We start from the raw sequence: 18,030 nt of genomic DNA, 5'->3' as shown, positions 1-18,030 counted from the left end.
TCAGTCCTTAAAATATAGTGATGCCTTTATAGAAGTTCACAATAAGGATTTGTTGGTGCGGGTCCTTCAATGGTGGAGGTCCTGGGGCAATAATAATATAATAATAATTTTTTATTTATGTAGCGCCAACATATTCCGCAGCGCTTTACAATAAAGTAGGGACATGTACAGACAATAAAAACAATACAAAGAATCACATTTCAACAGTTACAGGAGGAGTGAGGACCCTGCTCACAAGAGCTTACAATCTATATGGTAATTTGCAATGCTATAAAAAAAAAAAAAACTAAAAAATTTCCCTTTAAAGGGGACAGAACAAATGAGCGATGGCACCGAGTAAAGCAGGGTCCCTTTAAATGGTAAATGGAGTTAGCTGCATAATATTGCAAAAAAGCTATTACTTGCCTGATAAATTCCCTGCCAGTCTAGAGCCTCATGACTCGATCAAGTGTCATCCACCTACATGATTGCTGCAACGAACCACTGGCTGCTGAAATCACATGAGCAAGTGACAGGTGGTAAGCGCAGCCAATCAGTGGCCTCAGTGGTGTATGCCATGTGATCACTACAGCCAATCAGTGGCCTCAGTGACGTATGCCTTGTGATCACTACAGCCAATCAGTTGCAGCAATGGCGTATGCCATGTGATCACTACAGACAATCAGTTGCAGCAATGGCGTATGCCATGTGATCACTACAGACAATCAGTGGCCTCAGTGGCGTATGCCATGTGATCACTACAGCCAATCAGTGGCCTCAGTGACGTATGCCTTGTGATCACTACAGCCAATCAGTTGCAGCAATGGCGTATGCCATGTAATCACTACAGACAATCAGTGGCCTCAGTGGCGTAGGCCATGTGATCACTACAGACAATCAGTGGCCTCAGTGGCGTAGGCCATGTGATCACTACAGCCAATCAGTGGCCTCAATGGGGTATTGCATGTGATCACTATAGCCAATCAGTGACATCAGTGGTGTATGGCATGTGATCACTACAGCCAATCAGTGGCCTCAGTGGCGTATGGCGTGTGATCACTACAGCCAATCAGTGGCCTCAGTGGGGTATTGCATGTGATCATTACAGCCAATCAGTGACCTCAGTGGTGTATGGCATGTGATCACTACAGACAATCAGTGGCCTCCGTGGCATATGCCATGTGATCACTACAGCCAATCAGTGGCCTCCGTGGGGTATGGCGTGTGATCACTACAGCCAATCAGTGACCTCAGCGATGTATGACACATGATTACTGAAGCCAGTGATTGGCTGCAGCAGTCACATGGGTAAACGGTATGTGATTATTGCAAGGAAAGAGCAGTGGAGAGCCCTGGAGCACCGGCACAGGACCGGTGGAGGATTTATCGGGTAAGTAATGGTTCTTTTGTTTTATGCCATCTTTTGCTAATTCTGGAAACCTCCTGTAATTCTGGGAATCCCTGGGACGCCATGTCTCCCTTCAGCGGCCTTCCCCTTTAAATCCTCATTATATATTCATGGCTCTGGTTCAGTTCTCAATGTTGTTCTTGCATTGCTGATTAATATTCTTAATATAATCCCTAACAATATTGCATTACTTTCATATGTTTGGATAGAACATACTTGGAGGGGAGAGCGCCGCACAAAACAGCAAGCTTAGAATATTTCCCTCCAGTAAGGCAGCCCATAAAACACAGAGCGAGCGCGGGGGGCTGCCAAGAATCACAGGCCGGGAATGGAAGATTCCTGCTGCACCCACACAACACTCTGCTGTGATAAGTGCAAGGCCCCTGGGCCTGGGGCCCCGCTGGCCGAGCTGAGCACCCACACATGTGTAGGTTGAGTAAGAAGGAGACTCGCATGTAGTTTTATAGAAAAAGGGGATAAACTGGTAAGAACGCCGTAATTTTGCAATAAACAGGTCAATGCACACTGCTTTCCTGAAATACTCTGCACAGCTGGGAACCCTGCCGTATTCAACACCGTCTGATTGGCTGTGTATTTGATACCATTTTAAAAACAGCGCCCCTCAACATATTCAAAATTGCAGTCAGGTACTTTATTAACTCTTCAGGTGCTTTTCCAGAATGAACATAAAGTTGTATGACCGGAATGAAAAATTTTACTTTTTACCGCTGAAAATGTTGCAAAATATAGCCAGCAGACCCCAGGGTCTTAGATCGCCATGGCAAACCATCAGGACCACAAAATCAAGGGTGCCAACGGGGTTAAAGAGGGAGTCTCAACACTTTGTTAACCATCGAGATGCTGCAGTCATTATTGATAGCAGCATCTAAGGGGTTTAAATGGCCATGGTCGGTGCCAATATATCGATCATGGCTGATGCAGCAGGCTGTCCGCTGCGGCATTTTCATCCGTCGGGTATGCTATTCTTTTGTATCTCAGGTCAGTAAAAAAGACGTATTAGTGGTCACTAACGGGTTAAGAACGATCTTCAGTGTAAAGAAGAATGAGGAGTCCTAAAAGTGATGATCCAACCCCACAGAGCCCTGATCTCACATCATCCAGTCTGTCTGGGAACGCATGAAGAGACAGAAGGATTTGCACAAGCGACATCCACAGAAGATCTGGGGTCAGTTCTCCAAGATGTTTGGAACAATCTCCTGCTGAGTTCCTTCAAATACTGTGAGCAAGAGACAAGAAGAAGTGATGAAGGCGACGGGTGGGCACCAAATATTGATGGGATTAAGTTTTCTGTTTTGTTAATTCACTTTGCGTTTTTGTTAATTAATAAACCAAGAATGATGACAGAAGTGTTAATACTTTGCAACAGTTTTTGTACTGCATCGGCAAAAAATGTTTGTCCCAGATGAGAACATCTCTTTCATTGGATCAGGCCAATTAATTCAAGCTGCCAGATCCTTATCTTCCCTGGCATCCTTTGTTGAGGGACAAGTGTGGTGGGCCCCATCTGATATCACCCGTAGCGAAGAAATCTGTCACAAGAGGGTTCATTCTAGTGCAAGACTGATCATGGTCCTTCTCTGGGTTCATTCGGTCATTGGTCCAGGGGATTTTACAGCTGTACTAATGAGGAGAGATAACATCAGCAATGAGTGGAGATACGAGGACCCATTATGGGCCCAGTCAAGTGTTCATTGGGGTCATTACTGAGTATATGCACTTATTTGTTTCAGGTAGCACTTAGTCCAGGGTGATAGGCGGTTGGGAGTGGTCGGATTATCTGAGGCTTTCATGTCCATATCCACACAATGGCTACAGACCAGGCTTCTTTGATAAGGAGCGGCCAAACTAGATTTGGAAGGAGAGGACAACTTCCCTTCTAGATAATATATTTACTGACCAATAAAGGAAAGCAAACATTTCCACCTATATTTACCCGAGGAAGTCAAACGATCGGCTAATGATGATGAACTGATATCACCCTGGCAAATTACCCAAATGCAATATTGATGATTGACAGTGCTGCTTGCATACAACCCCCACCATCCCACAAGATTATGCACCAGCGGTAACGAATACAAAAATATAGTAATATTGGTGTAATTCTACCTCCATATAATGTGTAATAGGAGGGTGGGTTCCTGACTCTCCCCCAATATCAAATGTCAGGGAACAGGAGGATCAGGTGGTTGGATGTCATCACTTAACCAATGTAGACACACGTAGGTGGTATATCACTAGGAAGTTCTACTGTTGTGACCCACTTACCATTTGGGCCCCAACAGTAGCGCATTTAGGAAAGAGCTGCACCACTTCGTCTCAAGTTGGCTTCAATTAAAGTCAATGGCTGAGCATGTGACTTCCAAAAAAGCCAAATGGACCAAAAGGGGATGAAAAGGCTTTCTTAGCATCATTCCAACAATCAACAAGGGGTTCACAGAAATTATACTTAGGGAGAGAACCTCTATCATATCGAGTTTAAGAGAGGCACAATTTTTATCTTGGATTCATATGAAAGAAAAATTTTCAAAGACAAATTAGCGTGTGCCTCCGTATATAATCAGAGCCATACAGAAGTAGAGCAATGCTCTCCAGACGAATATGGGTACCGCATTTTGGTGCTCCACCTTTCGGACAAGACCTGATGTGATTGGCATCCTGGTACAATCAGCAGAAGATAAGACTTGACTGTATGTCTTGTATCTTATGGTCAAACCCTTTACAGTTCTGCGAAATGCAACCTTGCAATCTCCATAAAAAGCTGCTGAACATCTGCAAAATGTTGGTCCTGGTACAAGAATTTTTTCCTCGAAAACAACCAGGAAATATTTAACCATTGCTGTTCTAAGTTATGAACCAAGGCGTCTCTTTTATGCTATTTGCTAAACCATTGAGTTTAAAGACTTGAAGCCTCTGAGTTGTCCAGAAAATCAAGATCGGTTATAAAGAAAGTTCTGGTCCAGTGGAGGTCGTCACGTCAGAAGTTGTCATGGGTGAGGGTCGTTGAGCCGAGATCATCTAAGCTCTATTCTGGACATGACTCAATAGACATGAATTGCAATTTACACCGTTTTACATCCCCCAACTATACAGTCCATAGGTTTATAGATTTCTTTCCTAATTTGCATAAATACCCTTCTTTTGTGATCTTGAGCTGCCTATTGGCACCACGTAAATTTTTGTCTAGACAAAACGGCCAAATCTGACGGTGCAGTATCCATGTGCCGTGGCAAAAGAAAGCAATGAGGGAACGCTGACCTGCAGGATGTTTATGTGGTACCTGGGAGACTTCCTTATTCTTCTAGGAATTTGGGAAGTCTTCATTTTTTTCTAGGAACATCTTAGACATTCCCGGAGATATCCCACGAGAGTCTCTCATCAAAGACAAACCATTTTTAAAATAAATCGGCCATGTGGGTCTGACTTCCTAGACCTTAGACAAACAGTCAATGCTGCAATAATAAGCTATATCCAACCAAAAATCGGAATTTATGGAGGCCATTTGGCTAAAAGACCATGCGTGAAATATATTTGAACGATTGAGTCCACCAGAGAAGGCACTACACTTCATTCTGGCTCATAAAGAAGGGTCCCATCAACTTTGTTAAGCTTAAAAACCCCAATGTGGTTCGCAGCCCTGTCCTTCTAATTATTGATGGGGGTCACAATGTTTAAACAACTTCTCACATGTCCCTGCTTTTGGGCATTTTTTTACCTTGGGCAACACATTTTTTTAGCCAATTTTGCAGATTCTAGTTGCATATCAGAATATTTTTGGTAGCTACAAGATGTTATAACCATGGAAATCACAACCTAGGCAATATGAAAATGGGATGACCAATAAGGAAAAACAATGACCTTCAAGAAAAACAGTCATGGAAACCTTGATCAAGCCAAGATGAAGTTTCCACTTCATGTAAAAATGACCATAGACAGATTGAAATGTTCTTCAGACTGATTGCAAATCATTATTTGCTGGTTTTATGAACACAAAATACCAATATATCTCATTAGCACCATAGATATAAAAAAGGTAAAAACAACTATCATAACCAAGCCCCCATAAATTGTGGGACAATAGTCAATTCAGACACATAATATTGCAGGATAATGACTTCTTCTATGATACAAACTCTTATGGAGGACTGTTTGAAGAGACATGGAGTTAAGATGTTATGGAGTCTTACAGGCCACGGGGAAAAGAAAAGTGCGCAAATTAGCTCTTCTACAGAAGGAAGAAACAAAAATGTCGCCCTTGCCATCCATTGGGGTAGCTAGTCAATCCATAGAAGACCCTTGAAACATGCTTCAGGGTACCTACCTCATATAGATGGCGCAAGAGACATTTTTTCTTCCTTCTGAAGGAGAACTAATTTGCAAACTAATTGCACAAATATAGATAAATATATTTCCTATAATTATTAAAAAGGTGGAATAAACATCAATGGCGGTAGTATGCCCACATGTATCTTTTATACCAACGGTCCAGGAGGTCCAAGTTAATTCTTACCAGAACTTTCGTTATTAATTATTACTCTCCTCTAACAGAAATAACTCTAGATTGTAGTCACCGTAGATCTAGAATCTTTATAGATGTAGCCGAGCACTTTGGGAAGAAAAGTTGTCAATTACTCATCGACTATCGAAGCCCCATGATGAAGTGTGGTAGCCCCGCTTCCAAGTAATAACTCAGCCAAGGTCGTAACATCAGTAAACCCATCTTCTATTCCAATATTGGAGAAAAGAGGTAAAAATAAATATTTTGGCATCCAATCTGGAAAAGTAACAATACGTTCTGAACTGGATCCCGGCCCAACGTCACATTATCCTATACTGGCTGAATTGGAAATCCTTTACATATAAGTCACTAAGAACAGGACTGAATTATCCCCTTTTTTCCCGCCGTCCAGATACCTTCATTTATTTGTTTAATTTCAATCAATGAACCCTTTTAGTATTGAAAATCCACATATGGGCGAACATTGAACACTTTAAGATCATAGGGGTTGTAAGGGCCCCTTTAGCTGGAGGGCCCAAAGATCTCCATCCTCCATAGCAGAATAGCGGTGCTGAAAGTCAATGGAGAGAAGGTGCAATATTGAAGAATAACCTGATGGAGTGCCAATCCTTGTATGCGATGTCATCCGCGGCTTTGGTGGTGGATCTAGCATTTCTGTAGGTTCCAAAATCCTCAAACTGGGCCATTGTTGGGCTGACTCTAGAGTCGTCAATCCATTATTTTCAGAAATCAAAAGCCATAGAAGATGTAGAGGATGCATTCACACCCGACACCAAGATCCAAAGGCAGTTCGAAAGTTCTTGCTACCCAATCATTTTCATTATCACCGGACTATGGTATGGGTAAAACATAACTTTTTTTTTAAAAAAAAAGTTAAAAGGTACAAAATATATAAAATCTGAATGAATGTACTCAGCTCCGTCTAGACGTGCAAACTAGATGAGAAAGACCCCTCAACAATCGAGTCATAAGGGAAGACCAATACAAAGAATAAACAAGTACCCGCAGATGCGGGAGACAACAAGGGCCACCAAGAGGTAAGAGGTCTGGCCTAATCTACCATGAAAACAATCAAATAAAAATATGACTAAACTGAGAAGGATGTATAACACTTAAAATACGACATTCGGAGTGGTGCAGAGGGTAGCAAACTCTACTGAAGGAGAAATATAGATGGAAAGGTGACTGACTATCAAGCCATAAAGCCCAACATTGTGCAGAAACCTATTCCTGCTACACCCTTCAAATAATGAGGGAATAATGGGGAATGGAGGAATATATAAATAAAATGTAAAAAAAAATCACATCAATAGAAATATATATATAAGTTCAGTATAAGATTGTAAAAATTATACCCCATGCCATCAAAATATGGCGATAATAGCCTGTGCTACATTGGAGTCACTCAGACCAAATGCCAATGATCAGGTCGTCCATAAATGGCACAGCCGGGGACTAATATAAATGAGGTGGTCTATACGTGGCCCAAACATGTCAAAAGTGCACCAACTGGGGCTTAAACTAACAGAAACAGCAAAAGGTACAGTTTTGTTAAGTTTTTTTTTTTTTTTTCGAGGTTCTCATAGCTATTATCACATTAACTTTAACTTTACTATATTGGTGAAGTATCAGCTTTGTGTTCTAGAAAGCTGAAATGTTCAATCTTTGAAAGGCTTAAGTGTAAACTTAACTTTAAAAAAAAAATGTTGCCTATAACAATTGTACAAGCCAATCTAAGAAAGTTTGGAATATATCTTAGAGAATTATTCTTCTTTCTTCACTTGTGAACTCTTATTCTCCAGCACCTTCTGAACTGGCTGTCCACTCGAAAAAAAAAATTTATCTTGACCAAGAAGGACTACCAGCAAAATGAGGGATCAGATTACAGCTCTTATTTTACTCTTAGAAAAGGGGAGGAGAGATGGTTAATGATGAGCAGAATGAGAGACAGAAAGTTTATGCTTAGCTTTCTAACGATCACTCAAGAGCTGGATTCACATCTACACAGCACAATACTTTCTGTGCAGTGTCCTCCAGCTGCTGCTGCTTCTCTCTGTTTGCTAACTAAGGAGTGAAGAGCAGGAATCCCTCATATCTGCGTGGGCTGTATATGGGAGACATCATAGCTGCTCATCTCCACCCACTAGCTCAGAGTCAATTGCAAATTAAAAGCTAGAGCCTGCAGAGTGGAAGACTGGAGAAAATGTAGGATACAAGTCATATAATGGCCAGAGATTGTGTTAGAACTCATGTACACACTGGACAGCTTATTCTGAAAAGTTACTTCAGAGTGTGGTTATCTCATCATAGTTGTCAGTATGATGAACCTCAGCAGATATGCTCATATTCACCATCATCATCGTCCTCTATCAACATGGTTTGAATAAGGGTATTTCAAAGTCATGTAGGATAATCGTCCACTCACGATTCCCTCAATGGGCCAGACGCTCTGCGAGAAGCTAAAAAATAAAACAAATCCTACATAAAAAGTCAGACTGGCCAACCGGAGTACCAGATAATCCTTTCCGTATAGGCCCAGGCTCTGACATATTAAAGGGACCTAAATTCTAGCAGAAGACAACCGTATTTGTAGGTGACTTTGGAGCAACTAGAGTCTATTTCAAAGAAGAGTCCCAATAAAACTTAATAAATCTTATTGTGGACCTGTCCAGGGTAAGCAATGATAACTACAGGGAGATTCATTGGAAAGAGGCCCCCAAATAATATGCAATACATACAATCTGAAACCCCCTCAAAAAAATACGCTACATTACATGCAATACTGGAAGTGATCTCTGCCAGGCACATTTTGATATGGAGCTCTAGGTTCTTCATCGGATCAGCAAGTATATCGGGGAAGGAATAGCAATGTCATGGTGGATGTTTTCCTTCAAATCTTCCACAGTGTGAGGATTGTTCCGATAGACCTTTCCTATAAGCATACCCCAAAGTAAGAGGTCTGGTGGTGTCAGACCCCAAAGTAAGAGGTTTGGTGGTGTCAGATCTAGCAACCGTGGTGGTCAAAGCCTCTTTGAAATTACCCTGTTGCCGAAAAAAACTCTCAATTTCTGCCATGCTCCTTGCCAATGTGCAACACGTTGTTCCATCCTGTTGGAAGTAAACTTCCATTAACGCACGATCATCTACTATTCAAAAATATGCAGGCACACATCAGTGTTCATGGTGGTGTCAAAGGAAATAGGGCCTATGATGTGCAACCGAGACATTGTGTACCATGCATAAACTTTTTGATCAAGGAGTGGTTTTTGGTAAGCGGCAAAGGGATTTTCTCAAGTGTTTTGAGATTTAACAAAACCCAACATAATGGAACCACACCTCACCAAATGAACCATGTGATGTCCAATATTCCTTTGTTGTTCCTCACAGACGCCTGGAACCACTGCCTGTATCTTACCCTTTTTTCTATATCACTCGCTTTGAGCTCCTGAACGACGGTGACATGATACGCTTGCAATCTTGCCCTTTTTACAGCTATTTGACAAGTGGAATAAAAGTTCCCAGTCTCCTGGGCTAGACATCTCTGAGGATTCTTATACGACTGCTCCAGATGTTGTTGCATATCAATTGTGTCCTGGAACATTTTCCAATGGCCTCCACCATGGGAGGGGGATCAATGATCCTGTCGTTTCCAGTTTCTATACCATCTTCTGAATGACACTCTTGGAGGACATGTCCTAAATTCATTCTAACGTTGATTAAACGAATTTGGTGTCCCAATGGCTTCGCACCATGAGGACATACTTTTCAATACTGAACACCACCATCCTGAGGAGAAGTCAAGTGAATGAGTTGAGGGGCTATGGAGGTATGCAACCATAAATCACAAATGGAGGTTGAATGTTGCAACGGCTGTCCGGCACCTACCTCATTGCTCCAATGCGGGTAGCATCACGGTTTATTCGAAGTTCCATATACTGAGGAGCACATTGCACATTGTTTCGCTCAGATTGCTTCATCTGAGCGAGAGTTAAATAAAAGAGAAACAAAAAATTCTATATTCACCTCCAGGGCTAGCAACACTCTTGCAATTCTTTCCTGGCGATCAGGTGACATTGTTATGTCATGTAACCGCTGTAGTCAATCAGCAGACATCCACTGAAGCCGAACAGTAGCCGCTAATTCAATTTATACATCATAGAGCAGGTGCGGGTGCATGATGATGTCTATAAAGTGCTGCGGAATATGATGGCGCTATATAAGCAACGCATAATAAATAAAAAATCAAAATGGAGTGTACTCAGGAGCCGAGTCTGCTCCACACAGGGCAGGCGGCAAATGTGTAATACAGTCAGTACCTGTCGGAAATAGAAGCAATTGGAGCTAGCTCAGATCGTTGCTTTTTAACCACTTAAAGAGGTTGTCCAATACTTTTACATTGACGGCCTATCTTTCGGATAGGTCATCAATGTCTGATCAGCTGGGGTCCGACACCCGGAACCCCCACCGATCAGCTGTTATCGGTGTCAGATCAATAGGAGGCGGATGTGCAGCACCAAGCTGTGGCTACTATCAAAGGACGGAGCAACTCCCCAAGTGAGCACTTCTGGCCGGCGGCCGCTGCTGCCGGCACTGATAACAACCAATTGGCGGTGGTTCCGGGTATTGAACTTCGGCCGATCAGACATTAATGACCTATCCTAAAGAGAGGTTATCAATGTAAAAGTAGTGGACAACCTCTTTAAATGTCGCTGTAACGCTGTAAATCTCTAGGCAATTGTGCTGAGCTTAGAAGTTATCATTTCAGCCAGAAGCCCTCTGAAGACCCCTGGGTGCTCGTGTAAAGCCCAGTTACAGGCGGAACTTCATAGGAGACTGTGATTTGCACTGAAGAATTGCAGTATATAGTACAAGAAATCGCAGGTTCAAGTCCTTTATGAGGACTAAAGAAGTGAGAATTAAAATAAAGTTTTTAAAAAATATTAAATAAAAGAGACAACCATAACATTTTTTTTTCTTGCCCCATCACAAAAAATCAAAACTAAAAATTGTAAAAAAAAAATAAGCCATAATATTATTATTAATAATAATCCATCACCATCAAAATATCAAATTAATCCTCTAATCGATCTAGCACAGCGAAAAAAAAAAAATCTAATTACGGTAATTAACCCATAACATTAACAGTACTCAGAAATTGATGCTTTTTTTTGTGGGGGGGGGGGCGGTTACCACACTCTAATATGCAATAAAAAGTGATCAAAACATTGTATGTACCCCAAAATGAAGACAGGAAGGAGTAAAAAAAAAAGAAAAAAAAATTGTCTACAGCTTAAGGAGTTAAGTATTAAGGAGCTTTTCTGATTTATACCTTTTTTGAGTCATTTCTACTTGTAAAAAAATATATATATTTTTTATGCAGTTAATTTTCAGGCCTATTGTGTGATAATTTGTCGTTTCCATGGTGACGCAGTACCTGCTCCTGCTACCGACATACCCACAGTGCCTTCATCGACGGATACAAAGCTAAAAAAAAGGGAGACTGAAAGCAATGTGACAAAAAATACATTCCTCGCATCACTTCAGTCTTTGGAGGGGATGGAGGAACCTGGAAAATTGTGGCCGGTAGCCCTAGCCAGTATTGGTGCAAATCTTGGCGGCCATTAGGGCCCAGTGAAGCAAGGCTGGGGGGCCTAAGGTGACGTGTAAAGCTAAGGTTGTGGGGAGTCATCCATCTCTGCACGAAAACATGGCTCGGAGGCTATCTAAAAAGCCGTGGGGTGTGTTGTCATGGAGATCAAAAACCATAGGGGTATATAGTCAGCACTGGTCATATGATCGGGGTGCCCTGTTTTTTACGTCATGCTGGGTGAGATATTTCAATGCAGTGACAACAAGAAATGGCGAGGGACCTCTTTACACATGGAACATGGCCCTCCACCCAGGAGACACTGGCCATGTCCTCCAGACAACATGGGCCACGCTCAGTGCTCTCCTCTCCTGAAATACTCCAGAGTCCCGATTTATCCACTGTGGCACCTCATACAACAAAAATATTCAAAATATGAACAGTTTTACATATTTGCATGATAACGAGCTCGCTAGAGCACCGTCACATGACATCATTAACCGCTTCATGTCGTATTAGTACAGTGAGGCCTACGTCATGGCCACGAGGAAGGGAAATAAGCTATGTATTTCCAGCCCAGCCACGTGCCTGATTAGTAGGCCGTGCGTAACGTCATGCCTGCGCAATGGTGCCGTCACACCGGGGCCTACAAATCAGAGGAGGAATTCAAGATGCCGGCATGAAGGAGCTACTTCTCGGAGCTCCTGCCCGGCAGCCATGGACTATTAAAATGGCCACAGGACCAGGGTTCTTCAAATTAATAAATGAGTACATAAATATCTACACAAACATATATGTATATACAGAGCTGGTGAACCTCTGAGTGATGGGGCCCACAGTGTTGTAGACCCAATCACTCTATGGGCGGCATCCATGGTACATGGACGATGGATGTGTGCACTGGCTCAGGAGCTGAACCTGCTTCATAGTCACGAGTCCTTGAGTCTAACTGCTCAGACCGGAGTAGAATAACCCATTAGATGCAACCGTCATTCATGACAGTGGCATTTAAGGGGTTGTAAACGGGGGAGGTGTCGTTCATTAAGCCCATCGCCTTTCCCACCACAACATTGTCATGGCAGTGAGGAGGCCATCTGAAGGCTGCCTCGTTAGTGCACCTGTGGCTGCGCTAGGAATTTGATCAATTTACGATACACTGCACTATTATAGTATTGCAGTGTACTAAGGAGACCCCCAAACATTTTTTTTTTTTTTTTTTTTAAAAATACAAAATTTCATATCACCCTCTTTTTCCTGAAATGTAAAGATAACCTAAAAAATTGTAACATATTTGGCATCGCTGTTTGAGTAAGCGTCTGACTGAATAAAATGTCAGAATATGTAATACTGATACAACTCTAGTGACCGAAAAATAAAAAAGTTATGGAAGGCAGGGAGGAAAAATTGAAAGCGGCTGAGGACCCGTATGTGCCATGTACATATACACACACATAGTGTATACAGTATATATAAATACTTATACCAATATAGAGTTGTGCAGCCACCATGACGGCCTGTAAACTATCCACGTAGCGGCCGTTCTTATCCGGCTTGAATCGCTGTAGCACCCTATAAGGTATATATATATATATATATATATATATATATATATATATATATATATATATATACACATTGTGTGTGTATGAGAATACATATCATAATATATACAGAATATATAAACACACAATCATATATACAAAGACATACACACAATATATATACATATGCTGCAATATTCTCATACCTACATACATGTACAGCACATACTACATATAACATGTCGAACATTAATGGAAGCCCGTGACCCCCTAACATCACGGTGAGAGCCTTCAGTGGATCCACATCCCAGGGCTCTGTGCTTTGCATGCATGCAATCCCTCTATGCCATGTGCTCCGAAATTAATGGCGCTGCCTCCATCCTATTTAACGCTGTAGCCAGTTAAAAAAAAAAAAAAAACACCACCGTTATAAAATGATTCCTTATTGCCGATCGACTCGATCATAATAGTTACTTTTACTTTCAAAATCAATAAACATACATCCAATGACATATCATATATACGCACGTGTATATATATGTGTATATATATATATATATATAAAATCATAGACACACTGTACAAGCCACAGTATAGTCGATATGAAGGTGCATTCAAAGGGTTAAAAATATCCGAATAGGGTTTTCTTTTACCTTTTAATATAACGTATCAGTGCTAGGCCACAGCTATGGGATATGGGAAAACGAGTTGTTTTTTTTTTGGGGGGGGGAGACTTATGCGAAAATGAAAAAAATATTGTTTTTGGGGTAGTGGTCCAAAAACGTTATTTTTGTCATTCGGGGGGGATTGGATTGGGTTTTCTGGAAGCCATCTCAACCTGGAAAGGAAACATTTTAGAGAGACGAAGGAATTACCTTAACGGACGGACTCGTACCCATCGGAGAGCCTTTACCTCTTTAGTCCCGGGATCACGTAATCCTTTGGAAAATAAAGTTGCAGAAATGATAAATCCGCAATAAGATCGTCTTCCATGTGCTCATTGTAGCACGCGCTCGGCTCAGTTGAACACTCTGCTGTCGGCCAGGGCCTGACGTCACATGAATACAGACAGGCAAACACGCACACCCCCTGCCCAGAGTGACACAGGCGCACACCGACCGCAGCCTGCCGAGGTGCATCCGAGACATGCATGTCCCCTGACAAGTCCCCTCAACTTTCCCAGCACGGTGCATGGGTCATGCTTCCTCTGTGCAGGGCTCGTAGACCATGTGCTGGGCAGTCAGCAGCTTCATCCTGTGGGAGTGGAGGGAAGGGGTGTGGGGAAGGCAGCTGCACATCGTAAGGGCAGATTCACATGCGGCACATCTGCAGCTTTCTCTCAATATCTGACATGAAATCAGAATAAACCTTTCCCGTTTTAGGTCAATTAGGATTACCATAATGTTTAATATTTGCCAAATGCCAGAATAATGAGAGAGAGAATGTTTTAAGGCATTTAAACAAACTGGGCACTCTCTTTTTCCCATTACTTTGCTCTCTCTTTGCTTCTCCTCACTGCAGGGGACATATCACCCAATTTTGCACCTCCACAGGTGATAACCCCCATTATTTCTCCTTCCTATCACTCCCCACCTACTAGAAATTACCACAATCTCTCCTATATAAAACCCATTCACTTGACCCCCACTCCACCGCTCCCTCTCTCTGGAGCACTGTGGAACACCCATTCCATCTGCGATAAGCTCCATGTCATTCACTACCTCTCTATGTTTAGCAACATATCCCTCCTTGGCCTCACCAAAACATGGCTGACCCCCTTCTGACACAGCCTCCTTTGCTGTGCTGTGTTACGGTGGTCTTCACTTCACCCACACTTAGATGGTCTTCTCCTTTCTAACAACTACACCTTCAACCCAATCTCATATCTATCCTCCCTTATCCTCCCTTCTTCTGTCCTATCCACTGTGTGCTCAACCTCAAAGTGGCCATCATAGACCATCCCCCGGGCCTGGCCACTGCTTTTATGGACCACTTCTCCACCTGGCTTTTACACTTTCTCTTTGCTGACATTCCCACCATCATCATGGGTGACTTCAACATCCCCACTGACATCCGCCAGTCAGCAGCTTCCAAACTCCTATCCTCGCTTCATCCTTTGGTCCTCCACAACCATCCACACACACAGACATACATTAGGCCTTATTTTCACCTGCCTCTGTTCCCTATCTAACCTCACAACCTCCCCACTACCCCTATCTGACCACCATCTACTCACATACTCATCCCTGTCTTCTTCACCTGCCTCACAGGTCCAACAACTAGCACACCCCCTCCGAAACCTCTCATGCCTCCACATTCACACATTCTCTGACTCTCTTCTACTGCTGTCCACCATATCTTCACTCCACAACACAGCCTCTACAATGCCACTCTCGCATCAGCTATTGACTCAGTCACCCCTCTCATGCATGGCATGCATCAATAGACAACCTCACTAAAAAGCTATGGCAAGTTCCAGGGTTGCGGAGCGGCACAGGAAGAAAATGCACTCACAGGAAGACAAACAAGCAACTTTCACATTCAAGCCGGCCCTCGCCTCGGTTAAACAGGAATACCTCACAACTTTCATATGTTTATATTCAACACTTTTAATTTCTTCCTCTGTCCACCGTTTTCCCCTCGAATCTCCATCATTTCTGCAGGAGACTTTGCCACACATTTCAAAAACAAGATTGACCAAATCAGGCAAGTCTTTACTGCTCAACCATCACAACCCACATGTATAACAGACCACTGCCCTTCCCCCATAACCTTCCTCCTCACCATCACTGAAGGAGAGCTTACTCATCTTCTCTCCAACTTGCACCTTGCCACTTGTACACTTTACCCCATCTCCTCTCCAACCTCACCATTGCGCTTATCCCAACTCTAACCCATCTCCTCAACCTATCATATACTTCCAGTACCTTCACTTTGCATTCAAACATGCCACAATCACATTTATCCTGAAGAAGCCACCGCTCGACCCAACCTCTACATCCAGCTATCATCCCATATTACTGCTTCAGTTCGCCTCCAAACTCCTTGAACAGCATATCCACATTGAACTTTCCTTCCAACTTTCATCCAACTCACTCTTTGACAACCTACAATCTGGCTTTCATCCCCACCAAAAATACTCAGATTAAAAATTACTAACAACTTACTTACCGCCAAAGCTAACAGACAATTCTCTATACTCCTCCTTCTAGACCTGTCCTCTGTTTTTGACACAATCAACCACTCCTTTCTACTACAGATCTTTTCCCTTGGCATCAAAGACCATGCCCTCTTCTGGATCTCCTCATACATTACTAACCAAACTTGGTGGAGGGTCCTGCAGGTTTGGGGCTGTAGTTGAGAAAATGGAGTTGGGGATTTAGTCAGGATTAATGGTGTCCTTATTGCTGAGAAAGATAGGCAGATGCAGACTTATCCATCATTCAGTACCATCAAGGAGGCATCTGAGTGGCCCAAAACATTCAACCAATGTCATTAAGAACAAGGAGTCCTGGAAGTGATGATCCGGCCCCCACAGAGCCCTGATCTCACATCATCCAGTCTGCCTGGGATCACATGAAGAGACAGCAGATCTGGGATCAGTTCTCCAAGATGTTTGAAACAACCTCTTGCCAAGTTCCTTCAAAAATGTGCAAGTAAAAGTATGTAGAAGAACTGATGAAGGCAAAGGGTGGTCACCAAATATTGAAGGATTGAATATAGATTTCTTTTTTGCTCATTTACTTTGCATGATGTCTATTGTTTTTTGAAAATAAACTATTCTATTGTTAAAAACATTTCTACTTTCCAGCATTTTTTCTACACCTGCCTAAAACTTTTACACAATACCAGTACTGTGTATAACTTGCAGTATGGGGTCAGATATATACATTATATAAAACTTAGTGTTCACTTGGATGCTGAGAAGCATAATTAAAACATCCGTGACTGTATAAAGAAAGTGGTGGGGTCAATATTACTAATATTCATGCACAAGGGTAGAATAAGAGGTAATAGATCTATTGTTAGTATTTCTCTGCAGCATGTTTATTATATACATAGCTTTACACATTCTGCAGTGCACACATATTCACAACACTGCTGCATGCACGGTACATGCACACTCAGCTCTGCTGTGTATACACACACAGCTCTGCCACATACTCACATTTCTGCTGTTACGGGTCCCAGTGGTGGAACCTCTGTGCTTCGGTGCAAGGAGGGACCAGAGGGGTGTGACTAAGTGCCTACTCAGCCTGACCCAGGTCACACGGCGGCTTAGTCGATTCCGTGAACCAGGGAGGGACCGAGCAGGTGAACCAGGTGCCACTCTGGGACTGACCTTGTGTGAGAGCAGGCGACTCCCACGTTTCAGATGACAGGAGCTGACCGGTACAGTGGATAAGCATGGCAGGCAGGCTGACGGGTGGTCCAGCTAGATAAGCAGGCAGGTACGGCTGATAGCCAGACAGGCGCTCCGGGTAGGCAAACTAGCGGGCATGACAGGTTACTTGGCAGGTGCTCCGGGTTGGCAGGCTGGCGGACACGGCAGGTAACTAGCAGGTGCTCCGGGTAGGCAGGCAGGCTGGCGGGCACGACAGGTTACTTGGCAGGTGCTCCGGGTTGGCAGGCTGGCGGGCACGGCAGGTAACTAGCAGGTGCTCCGGGTAGGCAGGCAGGCTGGCTGGCACGGCAGGTAACTGGCAGGTGCTCCAGGCAGACAGGCTGGCGGGCACGGCAGGTAACTGGCAGACTGGCGGGCAGAACTATTAGACAGACTGGCGGGCTGGACTGTTAGACAGACTGGCGGGCAGGACTGACAGGCAGCGGGACCTGAGGGCTGAAGCAAGTGTTAGCACACGGAACAACAACCTTGCACAGGCACCTCAATTTTGGAGGAGGTGCCTGATATAGGAGAACTCCTCCGGCCATTGGCCGGGGACTTTTTAGGACGGCGCGCACTACCCCTTTAAGAGGG

The 18,030-nt window shown here is 43.2% G+C and overlaps 1 long non-coding RNA gene across 1 annotated transcript in view; it reads right to left on the bottom strand.

Annotated features, from left to right (window-relative positions):
• The window catches only part of LOC141266036 (uncharacterized), a 165,577-nt gene extending 151,267 nt beyond the window's left edge, over window positions 1–14,310 (bottom strand). The window contains exon 1 of the long non-coding RNA XR_012320187.1: window positions 13,928–14,310. This is a non-coding gene — a long non-coding RNA (uncharacterized lncRNA). The remainder of the gene's footprint in view (window positions 1–13,927) is intronic.
• Window positions 14,311–18,030: the final 3,720 nt, after the last annotated feature.

The sequence above is a fragment of the Phyllobates terribilis genome, unplaced genomic scaffold (genome assembly GCF_046119375.1).
Source record: "Phyllobates terribilis strain yellow unplaced genomic scaffold, ASM4611937v1 Scaffold_4__5_contigs__length_816908805, whole genome shotgun sequence".
In the NCBI taxonomy this organism is placed as follows: Eukaryota; Metazoa; Chordata; class Amphibia; order Anura; family Dendrobatidae; genus Phyllobates; species Phyllobates terribilis.
This window is presented reverse-complemented; position numbering and strand designations above follow the sequence as displayed.